This window comes from Serinus canaria, chromosome 1A (assembly GCF_022539315.1).
Source record: "Serinus canaria isolate serCan28SL12 chromosome 1A, serCan2020, whole genome shotgun sequence".
In the NCBI taxonomy this organism is placed as follows: Eukaryota; Metazoa; Chordata; class Aves; order Passeriformes; family Fringillidae; genus Serinus; species Serinus canaria.
Window position 1 is genome coordinate 19,753,854 of NC_066314.1, and position 14,381 is coordinate 19,768,234.

At 39.9% G+C, this 14,381-nt stretch overlaps 1 long non-coding RNA gene across 1 annotated transcript; it reads right to left on the reverse strand.

The window, feature by feature from the left end:
- Window positions 1–2,645: 2,645 nt before the first annotated feature.
- Window positions 2,646–9,300, reverse strand: LOC127059099 (uncharacterized). The gene is made up of 3 exons (XR_007776550.1): window positions 9,045–9,300; window positions 8,791–8,869; window positions 2,646–3,708 (listed from the first exon to the last, which is right to left on the reverse strand). It is a non-coding gene; the product is annotated as an uncharacterized LOC127059099 (long non-coding RNA).
- Window positions 9,301–14,381: the final 5,081 nt, after the last annotated feature.

The window sequence follows — 14,381 nt, forward strand, 5'->3', positions numbered from 1 at the left end:
TTGGAAAATTCTTTATAGGGATTTATTTGGCTCCAAATGGATTGTGTCTGCTGACTCTATTAATATTTCCTAATGTTGGTCAGTGAATTACTGTCAAGTTTCTGGTTTAGTCTAATTTTCCCCTTCTGTTTTACCCTAGTGCCATCTTCTGTGTGATAAAACACAATAACATACCTTCATAATGATACCTGACAAGAACTTTTCAATGCATCAGAGTTCATGGTTCCAAAGCTTCTTGGCACCCAACTCTATATAATCTATGAGTAATAAATGAAGTAATTTTCATTTCCATAGACAAAGCACACTCACACTATGTTGGTTTGTAGCAAAGCACATTAAATATTTATTGGAAAAAAACAATTAGATAATGCATGTGCATTGGTAGGAAAATGTACATGCATAACTCATGAGACACAGAAGCAAAGGAACAGAGGGGATACATCTGTGGTGGGGAATGCATTTAAATGCAGGAAAATATTACCACTCAGAATAAGAACAAAGATGTTCTTTTAAAATATCATAGTTGTCATTTTGATGGGAGAAGCCAGTCATCACAATTACATTCATTGCACCTGAAAGGTTTGGTAGGAATTCACCAGGATCTAGTTGATGCTAATATTTTTCTGATTAGGCATTTTTAACTGTTAATGAACTACTGTCAGAAGGTTCATTATTTCACCATTACACTATTTTTAATAACACAAATCTTAATGAGTTTTCCACTCTTCTTGAATATTTGCTCGCTGGGTGTTCATTGCCCACCATTCTGTGCTTCAAACTGTTCAGTCTTGTTGAACAGAATGCAATAAAATGATCAGGGTAGAGCCAGCGGCGCTCCGGAAAATTGCCACTGAAGCATTTGTTTTATGTTTTCGTGCTGCCATCTTGAGTACAAGTATTAAAACTACACTTATTGTGTCTTCCTTTAACACATCGTCTTGCAGGCTTGAATATGAGTTTCAAAAATAGCCAAATTAAATTAACTGTGCACTTTATATAGAGGGATGTAAGTGAGTAAAAGTAACCAGGTCATCTCTGATGATTGTTCAACACTACCAAAACATCATGTTGAACAAACAGAAACTGGTACCAGACATTAAGATGATTATTTCTCATGGGTTTTTTTTCACCAAAACCCAGGAAATACAACATTTAAGCATTATTTGTTTTCTTTTTCAACATGAAGATATTTTTGTAGGTCTCTGAACTCCAGGAATGTGATGAGAGAATACTGGTTGGTAAGTACTGAACATTCATTCTCCTTTATTTTCATATTCTCACATTTTACATAACTCCCTGGTCTGGTCCTTTTCTGTCCCTTTCTTCAAGAATTCAGGATTAACCCCACAATATCTAGCTTCCATTGTCCAAACTGGCTCATGATTTTGAGACTAACATGACCTGATTCTCAGGAAGTTTTTAGCCACTTGCTCTGCCCTCGTGCTACCTTCAGGACACCAGGCTGCTGGCTGGCCAGGCTGAGATGGTGGCTTAGTTAATTCCTGCTTATCATTTGAATCTGGCTGCTCATAAGGGCCCATTCAAATGGCTGATCCTGTGTGTACAAGGACTCTTTCAGTGTAACATGATGATGGCTGTTCATTGAGAGATGTATATAAGCATAAAGGCTTACAGTTCTTATTTCTCAAAGCCCTGGCTGATGGTGTATCACCTGACATATACGAATCAAGATCTTCAGAGATTTCCAGATATAAAATGGGAATAAGGCCTATATTCTCTAGTTGTAGTGATTTGATAAAGCTTTTTGGCCTTCAAAAAGCAGTAGTCAGAAACAGATAATCCCTTTCAGGAAAAAAACAAAACCCAAACAACTGAGCTATATTAAAGGAAAGGTTTGTGTACAAGGAAAAGCCATCTTTTAGGACTGAAAAGATTGAAAGATTTCACATGGAAAGTTCCCCATTTTTTTCCCCAGTCAAATATAATGACAGCATTTAGAGAATGATTGTGATTTTTGTGGTCATTCTGACTTTGTAATAAAGAATAGACAAACAAATACATTTTCTTAATCAGTCCTTCTTTGCTTAAGTGAAACACAGAACTCAAATTATATTCCTGTCTGCCTATTTTACTTGTGATTGTGCTTAAGGCAGGCACAAAATTATGATTACACTTCACACATATAATCAGACAATACTTGACTGAATGGGCGGGAGAGACAGATAGATTATATAATTATATCCTCATCCTTATATATCCTTATCACCAAAAAGAAAAGAAGAATGGAAAAATAATTTCATTGCAGATGCATTCCGGACTATTGAAAAAGTTTCTCAAAAGAAGATAACAAGCATTGTCCTAAAAACATATGGTGTCAGGTTCACAGCAATGGGTCAGATTTAGGCACATTTCACTGCACAGTTCACCTCAGAATCTGTTGCACACCTTCAAATCTCTTGTCATTAATCCTTTCATTTCAAAGCCACCTATCTTTTTTTCATTTGCCTTCTTTTTTTTTTTCCTGTTAAAAGTTTTTTTGAAAGTAAACCAATTTTCTCAATTGCCTGTATTTGAGAGTCCAAAGAAGAATAAGATAAAGATGCTTAGAAACAGAATGTGAAGAAAGTGGTATAGCTAAATCTAAGGAAGAAAAATCAAATGAAGACTTTCAAAATAGTTTTCCGCTGTGTAAAACAGCTTTTAGTAAAGAAGAAGATTATAAAATTAAGAAAATAATTTTATTCTACTGACACAACTGTCTTATTAGGGTAATAAAGCACAGAAGCCCAAGAATATTATGAAATCTCCAGCATCTGGATAAAATAATCCCTCCTAACCCTTTCTCTTATCTAATTCTTTGATGTCTAGTTGAGGACACACTGAACTCCCAGTAATTTTCAGACCATTTGATTTACTACTTTATTTAAATTTGGACAAAATGATAAGTTGTATATAAATACGTTTCATTTGCATGGCAGGTTTTGGCAGTGGACAGGCTAGAGGTGTGAGAAGCTTCTAGAAGCTTCCCACGTGTCCAGCAGAACCATGTCAACTGGCTCCAAGACGGACCTCCTGCTTGGCAAGGGGGAGGCCTTTGGCACCTCAGGAATAACAGAGCTAAGAGAGGTAAAAAACCACCTGCTCAACTACAGCTGGAGAGAGGAGTGAGAATGTGTGAGAGGAAGAACCCTGCAGACACCAGGGTCAGTGGAGGAAGATGGGGAGGCAGGAGGTGCTCCAGGCACCAGAGCTGGGATTCCCCTGCAGCCCCTGGTGCAGCCCCTGGTGAGGCAGCTGTGCCCCTGCAGCCCAGGGAGGAACAGGGGGAGCAGAGATCCACCTGCAGCTCCTGGAGAGCCCCAGACCCGAGCAGGTGGATGCCCGAAGGAGGCTGTGACACCCAAGAAAAGCCTGTGATGGAGCAGGTTCCTGTCAAGATCTCTGGACCAATGGAGAGAGGAGCCCACAATGGAGCAGGTTTGTGGCAGGAGTTGTGATCCCATGGAGGGGTTCACACTGGAGCAGTCTGTTCCTGAAGGACTGCACCTTGTGGAAGGGATCCACTCTGGAGCAGTTCGGGAAGAGCAGCAGGCACGGGAAGGACTCACATTGGAGAAGATCGTGGAGTCTGTCTCCCCCTGGAGGAGGAAGAGACGGTGAAGCATCCTCGCCGAGAGCAGGCAGGAGCAGCAAGGACAACGTGAGACGAGCTGGCCACAGTTCACATCCCCTTGTCCCCCTGGGCTGCTGCACGGGAGGAGATAGACAACTCAGGAAGAAAATTAAAGCTGGGAAGAAGGGAGGGGTGGAGAGAAAGTGTTTTGGTTTTGTTTCTTATTATCCTACTCTGATTTGATTGGTAACAGATTCATTTTCTCCAGGTCTGTTTTACTCATGACGGTAATTGATGAGTGATCTCTTCCTGTTCTATCCTCAAACATAAACCTTTTGCTATATTTTCTCTCCCCATCTAGCTGAGGAGGGAAGTGACAGAGAAACTTTGATGGACGTCTGGCAATGAGCAAGGGGCAACTTTTAGCAATTAGGGAGGAGGTACAATTCAAGGAGAAGCTTAGAGGTGTACATTGAAGCAATCTATAAATCTGTTTTCACCATGTGCTGCAGATTCAAACTAGAACATTAAGGTCAAATTAGTGAAACATCAGGAGGAGTGTGCAAACTACACTGAAAATGGTGGCAATTTCCCCTCTGCTGAGAGCTGGTGAGAAACAGAATCCAGCTAACCTCCAAGAAAACTGCAAGGCTATGTAGGATCAGGTCAAGTACTAGACTTCTGCTCACATATATTGACTCTCAAGTGACACAATAAAGCTGCATAGATTCTTTGGTAGTATTCTTTACCTCTGGAAAGACAGAGGCTAGGAAGTTTGGGAAAGGAGAGTAACATTAACATATGCTGTCTGAAATGTTCTGAGTTACTTTGCTCAGTACTATGCATTTCCAAGAGTAAAAAAGCAGTATCACAGGTTACCAAGCAAAAAGGAAAATGGAGCTAAGAAAACTCAGACAGTAAGCAGCATCCAAATCCTCTTCAGACAGAAGGAGCAAGGGAATAATTCTCTACAGGGCACCAATGGGTAGACTTCCATAGAAAAAAATGTAGACAAATATTCAAGACATAATTATCTGCAGTAAATCATGGAAATAGTGAAAATGCAGGTAGTCATGATTTGAGACTGTATCATCTGCTCTTTATTTATACTCTCTTAACTTTTATTTTTAGTGTAGAAAATGGATATAGATAATGAAGGAAGCGAGAAAGAACAATGATTTTAAAAAATTACCTGTCTAATTCAGCTATGTGCAACCCAAGTACTAAGTTTTATATGAAAGTAGTTTAATTACAAGATGTTACCTTTCTTTAAAACTATGGGAAATAAGGTCGCTGGTGTTTTTGGTGAAAGAATGATGTTTGTGGGTACTGTCATAGCAGAGGAGCTGTCAAAAACCAATGCTTTCTTAAGGTAAAGTCTCATGTGACCTTTAAGAGACCTTCTACTCCTGGAAAAGGCCATTCCCGCTTTGGAAGGGGCGCTGCTGTGCTGTGGCGCACAGACACCTGATGGTGCTGTTGTTCTGCAAGCAGCAGCCCCGGGACGCTGCTCCAGCTCCTGCTCTGCAGCCAGCGCATCGGCGGGACTGCAGCCAGCCCCAGGACTCCTGCAGCCCACGGCTAGCGCTGCCGTCTAATTAATACATTGGGTAACTCATATGCTGCAGACCCCGCTGGAACAAGGAACAGTTTAGACTTGGTTTGAAGTCATTGAAACAAATCCACTACCATGAGTGCAAGCCCAGGCAGTTGGACATGGCTTCAAATTAGGGTGTCCCAGGTATCATAGTGCACTTGTGACTGATGCTTAAAAATGTGCAGCTCCTGGGAGCAGCAGTTGCTGTAAAATCTCACTGGAAATCTCTTCAGCTCTGCCAGATGACAAGATCCATAATTTTTCTAAGTCATCGCCACCCCCTTATGCTTTTTTCACATTGGGTGGTAAAAAAGGAGAGGAAAGGTTTAAAGCAGAGCACACAGGTACCCAACCAGCCAGCTCTGATGTTCTGGATAATGCCCATTAGATGTTCTTTTGTTACAATCCCAGTCTGCACATGCACAAAGGTCAGATAGGTGTCTGAACATTTTTGGATACCCTGTCCTCCACTGAACTGATTCCCATTTCCCCACAAATCATCATTAATATGCAAATGACTAGGAGCAAAAAGGTACCTGGTTTACTTTCACCAGCTGTTCAGTTGCTACTCTGCTCATTCTAACCAGAGCTCTAGACCTGAGCAGGTCTGAATATCTCCTGCATTTAATAACTAATTGATGGTAAGGCCTGGACTACGGTTGCCAGACTAAAGCTTAATCCAGATAAAAGTCAAGATAATGTGAGATTGTGACAAGATAATGGAAGATCTGGAAAGAATTTCTATGACTTTATGATATAGCAGCACATTATTTGAAGACTATGTAGCTGCTTTGTCATTCTTAGATGGCCTTAGATGACAAAAGTTCCTCTAAAGACCTCTTTCTAACTTTGTGGGTGCTTTTGGAATAAATTATGTTCCATAATATGTTATGATTAAAGCAAACACAAGAAATTTTGTGACCTGTTTAGTCAGAAAGTTTGCAATTTACTAAACTGGATCCCTTGTTTGTGGGCACATTTAAACTACTTTAAATATTTTTCCATACCAAAAGCTGCAATTGTGAGGTAGAGCTAGCACCAGCTTTGTTTGCAGGTCAGACTTTTAACCTCTTTCTGCTCCAGCCAAACACAGAGTTTATTCGCCCCATCAGTTTTAATCTGCAATTCCTGCAGTGGCGTGTGTTGTATGGTAGGTCTGTATTGTAAAACACAACTCTTGTGAATGGCATGGTTTACACTTTCAATCTTAAACTGCAGCCAGTTAAATTTTCACACATTGTCAAAAGAAGCCACCACAATGGAAATAAATTCCCAGCAGTAGCACCCTACATAGACATGACTGCCTTTGCTGCTTTAAGCACAGACTCCCATAGTAGACACTTGAATTTACTGGAGTCCAATAGCTAATTCTAGCAGCAGCCACTAGGAGAAATTTTAATGCATCAAGAACCCCTTAGTCTGTGTGAATTACTGCAGAGAAAGAAAGTAACCTTGCAGTCCAAATTCTTTTAGAGACTTTCCCTCAGAGAATGCTTTATTGTCCAGAGGGCAGTCAGGGAACTGAACAATCAAACTAAAAACCTCAGAGCACCCAAGGGAGGCAGAAAGGGAACACACCCTGTCTAAACCTGCTTCCCCTTTCTTTTATAGTCCATGACCCAGCTATTAGGACAGACCAATTGAATGCTGTTATCCACTAGGTTGGCCAGAGAGGAAGTTTCTTTTCAATTGTAAAGATTTTTTACAGTCATAAACTCAGCTTTTGTATAATTTTATTACCTGATTTTGATAAAAAATATTTTGTTCATTTAAATCTAATGAGCACAAAATGCTCATTTTCACCAGTTTGCTTTCTTTCTGTTCACATCACTAACCCTTTCTTTCAGGCTTGAGTTGATCCCACCTGACTCTTTTCCTGCCTTTCCTTTAAATCCCTTCCTGACCAAGGCTTTACAATGAAGACAGAAAATAAGCAACAGATAATAAAACCCCTCTGGTCAGTTACATAAATGCTGAATTTTGCAGCTTATGAGGAAAGGGTTCCATGTACTACAAAGTTTGTACAGAAATATTTGCAGCATCAATGATGTCAGTGAGTGCTGGGGCAAACGTTTTCTTTAATTTGACATAGCTGTGTGAAGAGCTTATTGGAAAGAGCCTTTTCTTATACTTGGAAAAAAAAGGTTTTTTATTAAAAAATACAGAAAAAAAATGCAAAAAATATAAAGCATCCTCGATTTATTGACATAGAGTTTCTTTTCGTTACTAGCTAAGTAAATACACCTAAGTGTAAGTACATAAGTACAGGGGCAGGACTTCTTCTATCCTTATGTTAAAAAGTTTTTCAGTTCTATTGCTATAAAATGGACTGAAATTCTTCTGAAGATAAACTACAAATGCTTGAATACAACTTAATAATTACAAGAAGTGTAGTTTAATATCATTATAATGAAATGCATAAACCACAGCTGTTGAGATTATGCAAAAGGTGAAATGTTCCCTTGGTGTATTTTCTCATGCCATTGCCCTGGTTGAACCTCGACTTAGGCTTCAAGAGGATTTCTCTAGCTCTCCTTTGCTTTCTGTTATATTGGATTTTTCCCTTGCCTCCATCTGTGGATGAAAAGCAGTCTCAGAAAAATGGCTACTTAGCCCCAGGCTAGAGCTGCAGATCTCATCTGCAGAAACAGAAATCCCTCAAAAGACACTGCCAGGAAATTGGAGCCACTATCAGTGCTGATGTTTCACTTCCCCAGATGTATGACTTGCTGGTGGCTGTTCCCTCCAGCTGCTGACTGGAGGCTGACCTTGCTGGACACCTACCAGGGCTCAGGAGGAGCATGTAACACAGAATCATGTGACACACATCATATAACACAGAATTCTGTGATTCAAATTCATCTGGCTTTGCTGATGGGTTTAACTTTGGTCAAGAAATAGCTATGTACACTATCTGAAATGTTTTAATGATTAATTAAATGTTATGCTTTAGATGTGTGGCAGCTGTGGTGAGCTACTCAATCAGATGACATTGTGACACCTTTGCACCCAACCATTTCCTCAATAAATTGGCTGCCTGTTTTTGGGTGGTGGGCTTAGGAGTGTCAACTGCAGTTTCCCATGTCCCCAGTCAAAGCTAACTTTTAAACCACCTTGTGTCAACCATTTCCTTGGTTTTCTCACTTTTCTTGTGTTCTTTACTGGGGTGGACACAGCTGCTTACAGCCCCTGAGCAGGGACGGTGAAGCTGCATCCCCTAATACCCCTGCGGGTCTGTGGTGCCAAACAGAGGCTGCAGCAGCTGACTTTGCTCACATCAGTCTCTTGGACAGAGCAAGAAAGACACAAAAAGAGGAAAGGGCAAAGCTCTCATGATTTCAGCCCTCCCAGAGGTGCAGAAAGATGGCTGCACTTTTGTGTACAGGAGTTTGTGGAATGGAGGCCAGGACCAGGTCACAAGGGCTGCCCACATGCCCTGGTGGTATCAGCCTCAGTGCAAACTGTGGGCTGGTCTACCCCATCAATGCTTTACCAGGCACTTGAATCAATGAGAAGTAAACAGCAGTAGTGACAAGGAAAGGCAAGTTTTCCTTCCCTGTGGACACCTAGTTAGATTATTTTAATTTCTTAAATGACAACCCTCTTGCAGCAGCTTTACCTTTGTTACAATCCATTGCTTCATTGGGGAGCAGGGCTGCACCTCCCTTTCCAAAGTCTGTTTGAGTTTATGCTCTAGGCTGGCGTTTGAAAAACAAAAAGATACATTTCAGAAAGTGTTTGGATCCTCTAATTACCAAAAATTAGTAATTTAATTATTAATTTTAAATTTGATTACCAAAAAAAAACCCAAACCAAACCAATACAAAAAACCAACCCCAAAACCCCAACAAAAGAAACAGCTAATGTTCTCACATGGAAGGCTTATCACAGATTTCAAGAGAAAGCAGAGGCAGGTCAAGTGCTTCTGAAAACCATGTATGAATATTTTGGTGCTTGCTGTATGTGTCTGTCCTGCACCATTCAGGGGATGTTCACACAGGGCTGCTGTCTCTGTAAGAAAAGTGAGAAATAGTGAAAGAACTTATATTGGTGCAGTGACACAGCATGGAGTGTCATTTCCATGAGCCTGAGATCTGTCAGCCGGAACTGCAGCTGGGGAAAGATCTGTTATCCAATCTTACACAATGAAATCCAATTTCACTTTGGAAATTGCTCCATTTTTGGAAGCTTGGAGAAAGGATTTTTTATTATATGCCTGCAACAGCTGTGTGTTTTTTCCCAAATTACCCCAGCATACAGAAAATGGTACTGAGTGTGTGGGAAGGGTAAGTCATATGTGTCCAGTGTAGACACACCAGACCTTCTGAGTCTGTATTTGATGTGCGCTTATGCAGATTGAATCAGCACCATGAACACAGACTCTGGCTGGAATGGCTCACTGCTGACTCACGTGTCAGAAAAGAATTCTGCAAATGCTTTTCAACAGAGGTGGTTGAGAATTCTTTAAATTTACATAGGGAAATCCAATGGGCTTTCCAAATCTCCTCAGCAGGCACAAACCAGTGTCTTCACAGTGTTACAGATACTATTGCTGCTATCTATTTCATTCTGCCTAAGTAAATGGCTTCCTTTGTGAGGCTTTTATAGCCAGGAGGTTTATGGATGACAAAGATCTGGAAACCAAAATACTGTTTAGGTTAGGCTGTTGCTAGTTGAAGGCAGGAGAGGCGTGGAGGAATTTATTTATGTGGGAGCACATATAATCCTAAATTGTGGTGGATACTTCTGGAGCCCTAGGTAAAGCCTGGAGAAAAAACAAAATGCAAGACTTTGCATTTACAATCCTTTTCTTCATTCTGTTATAATGCAAGAGTGCAGCTGTAATTTCTCACTTTATTTATCTCTTCTATATTTCCTCATATTCCTTTTTCTACTTAACTGGTGCAGTGATTTTTTGATTCAGCCAAAGCACTGTCCATTCTCTGCTCATCCTCCTTTTACCTTGTCAGCTTGCCTTGTGTAGGATATATTTCCAGGAGACCCCATATGGCATCTTCCAACTCCCAGGCTGACTGAACACATCTGTATCAGGCCATTTTAACACAGCAGTCAAGAAAGACAAGGAAATATCAGAGAGTCCATCAGAGGGCTGGCTCCTTCCCAGGTCAGTGTAAGGGGCTGTGACCAAGACATTCATTACCACCTTACAAAATTGCCAGAGGTGGGGAAAAGGGACTCCCACTCTCACTGCCAGGAAGAAGGGGATCCCTTTGTGGTGGAGCAAAGTGAGATGGGGTGGAGAACCCATCAGCCAAAGTTCATTGTCTAGGGGTCATGATGTGTGGGGTCAGGCTGGGTGAGCATTTTGCATGTAAATCTCCCTCTATCTGTACACTTTTTTGAGTTAATACTGGTGGTCTTGCTGTTTGTTATCTGATGTCATTGCTTCCAGTAAGCTGTTCTTATCTCCATCTGTGATCTTTGTTTTTTGTCTTTCCCATTGGAAGGGGGAGGGGAACAGCCTACAGTTTTCTTTTTAATGGAAGCTGGGAGAATACTATTCTTAAATAACGAATTAGGTGACTGGAGCAACTCTCTTATGAGGAAAGACTGAGGGAGTTGGGCCTGTTTAGCCTGGAGAAGAGACAACTGAGAGGGAACCTTATCAATGTATACAAATATCTTCAGGGTAGGTATCAAGAGGATGGAGCCAGGCTCTTTTCAGTGCTGCTCAGTGGCAGCATGAGGTACAAGAGGCACAAACTGAAACACAGGAAATTCCATTGGAATATGAGTAAAAATTTACTTACTTTGAGAACAACAGTGAGCTGGAAGAGGCTGCCCAGAGAGATGGTGAAATCTCTGTCTCTGGAGTTATTCAAAACCCACCTGGATGTGATCCTGTACAAACTGCTCTAGGTGAACCTGCTTCAGCAGGGGGCTTGGACTACGTGATCTCCACAGGTCCTTCCCAAGCCCAAGCATTCCGTGATTCTCTTGTCTTCTTTGGATATTCCTTTCTACAACTCTGAGTCAGAAGCTTCTCTCTGAAATCTTCTGAATAATCTGGCAAACATATAAATGACGAAATCCAAACAAGGTCTGGAAGTGGATGTGAATGTTCAGGGATAAAAATATGGTGTGTGTTAATAAGATTACTGACAATTACTGATTTCTTACACATTGAAATATTTGTTTGTGAAACTGAAAGATGCTGCCAACCCTTATTTTTCTGTTGCAGTTTTATCTGAAAAAAATGTCTTCTTATGACTTAATTTCTGCTAGAAGAAGGCTTAATTTCTGTTTATACTGAAGGAAAACTATATAATGATATTACAAATGTTGAACTGAGAGGGATTTCACTAATGAGTGACTTATGAAAACCCAGTCTAAGGAAATAAAAGCCCTTAGAAACCTTGAAATCCTATGTTCTCACACTGCCTATAGCAAAGGAAAGAAAAAAATAAAGTGTATCTATAGGACAGATATCGAGTGTCTCAAGCTCAGACTGAGTTTAATGCTTAGAGGCTTTGGATCTTGGAAGATTGTGAAACAACTGTGAAAACTGTTTGGTCTGAACCATTTTTTTCGTGTATGACATTTTAATTCACAGATTTTGATGAAGTTATTCCAGATTTGCACACATGTGATGTTAGAACATGGCCTATCATTATCCTTTCTTCAGTATTCTGTAATTCAGTTTGAAAATATGACAGCTTAAACTGGATTGAACTAATTAGAAGTGGCTGTAACTGATACGAATGAGAGTGAATTCGAAACTTGAAACTGCTGACTTCAATAGAGTCCTGATTGACTTCAGTCTGTTCTAAGCACACACAACAGAAACAATTTCAATGTGCAAGCAAAATGCACCTCTGTAGAAGATGCATTGGTTTGCTAGTAAAGGCTGGCCAAGACTGGATTTCAGCATGGACACACTCAGTGTTGCAATGAGGGGTTTTAGAGGTTGTCCAAGGTAATGAACTCTACAGGTGATCTAACTGGGGGCTGTGTTTTACTTCCAGATAAAGCAGCCTCCTCTGGGAATACTTACAGCCTGATTCAGTTAACAGGACTTTGTTGCTGGGAGTTAAGGAGTGATTAGGCATTTCTAGGACTAGACAAAAACCCCTAAGATGTGCTTGAAGATCTTTACGTTTAAAATAGGTATTTTCACAGAAAATTGGACACCTAAAAATGGGTTTGGATCTAGTCATGAGTACCTGATTTTACAAACCTGGTGTAATAATCCATCTCTTACAGTAAAGATATATCTGGGACAAATATTAATTGAAGTTATTTTTTGAGGACAAAGCCACTTTACTTAAAGTACCTTTCTGTATAGTACTCTGTATAAAACCAAACTTCCACCAAAGTTCCAAACCCCTAATATTGACTGATTTTGACTTCTGGCATTTATTTGCATTGAATAAGGGGAATGATGCAAATGTTATATCTGACAGATTTATAAAAGCTCTAACTCTGTCTTTAATTGCATATGTATTATTTTGCAGTCCAACTGCATCCTTTAAAAAAAAAAGTGTACCCTTGAAATACATAACTAATTTCATATTAACTTTTTCTTTTTCCTAATAAATAATGGCTTTCATAATTACGAACTAAAACAAGGTTTATGCTAGAAAATGTTATAAAATTATTAATATTTACAAATCTACATTTATTACATAGATTGTCAAGGCCTTTTGTCTCAGGAGGAGCTATTTCTCCACAGGAACACTTTCTTGCTACACAGTATTTATTAATTACTGACACTATACACAAACATTCCATAAAATATGAGAAGAAAACAAATGCACCAGCTATATTTAAAGGGTGCTGTTCAAAAATCTAAACCCCATTGGAAGTGGCAAACAAAAGCATCCAGTCAGCTCCATCCTACACCAGATGAGTATAATATTAGTTGCAGGTGCTCAGCTTTTCAGGGTCTCTCTCAGCCTGATGTGTCCTTTAAGAGGCAATGGCACATATTGCTGCACGTGTTCAGTTGCTCTACCTTTGTGCTGCAGTTCTTTACTCTATAAAATGTTCTTCTCAGTACACAAAAGCAGCTGCTGAAGAAACTGCTTCAGACCGAGGGTGAGAGCACTGATGGCAGGATCCCTCACTAAGCAAACTCCAGTAGAGACTGAGTGAATGAGGCGGTGCAGAGACACCGAAGGATCTTCTGTGAAAAACAAAAATATCACCATTATTGCCTGCCATCGAAACCCAGGTGAGATTGAAAAGCCACTGGAGCCTTTTTGGCTGTAGAGCTATGGAGCTGAATTATGCTTGACTCAAAATGGTTCACTTAGCTTAAGAAAAAGAATATTTTGCAGAAATGATACCGAAAGGTTTTTCTATTTTCTTTGCTTCATAAGTGATGATTTTTTACCCTAGAGAAAAAATAGTCATGGGGGGACTAATCTATATATTTTGAAAGTTTCATTGCATAATGTTTAATAAATTAATTAAAAATTCCAATTGACAGAGACTTCAGGAATGTCTATGGCTGGCTAAATTATCCAAGCACTACATCAGCGCCTCCTGAAAATGGTGGCAGAAAGCCAAATGGACAAAAATGGATGCTTGGCTCCTTAATTTACTTACGTGAAAATATATTTTATTGTAATCATTTGTAGTGAGAGATTTACCCTGGAAGAGCCCCAAAAGCTTCATGTGAAACATAAACAGCTATTTCTGTTAGTGCTTTATTTCAGGCAAAGGTTTTTTGCATTGCTCTAGCCACGCAGCGATCTGTAAAGGGAACTTACTCTGATACAGTTTGAAAAGTGCATTTTGTACTTGGCTCTCCCTTTGATCGAATTAATCTGGTCTTTTTTGTAGTTCTAAATGAGGCCTATGGGCTGACAATGTAGCTGTTTAAAGGGGATTTTAGGGGATAATAGCCAATGCAAATAGTGCCATGAGAATGGCAACTTGCTTTTGCACTTTCAATCACATAATAACAGCAAAGAAAGCTTTTAAAATGAATTGAAATTTTGTGGCTTGCCATCTGGGATTATTTGGGGAAACAGTTCTGAATACTATGGTTGTGTAAAAGAATGGTACTATGGGACACTTTTAAGCTGACATGTTTCAGATGGCACCCTTATGCTAACTGCTGCAAAGTTGGCTAGCATTTTTTTTTTATTATTTTCTTTCTTCTGGATTATCTGCAAAAAATTCTCTTTGCTGGTATTTGGGGCTGAAAAACTTTTCTATTGTTAAAGAATTCAATTCAAACCC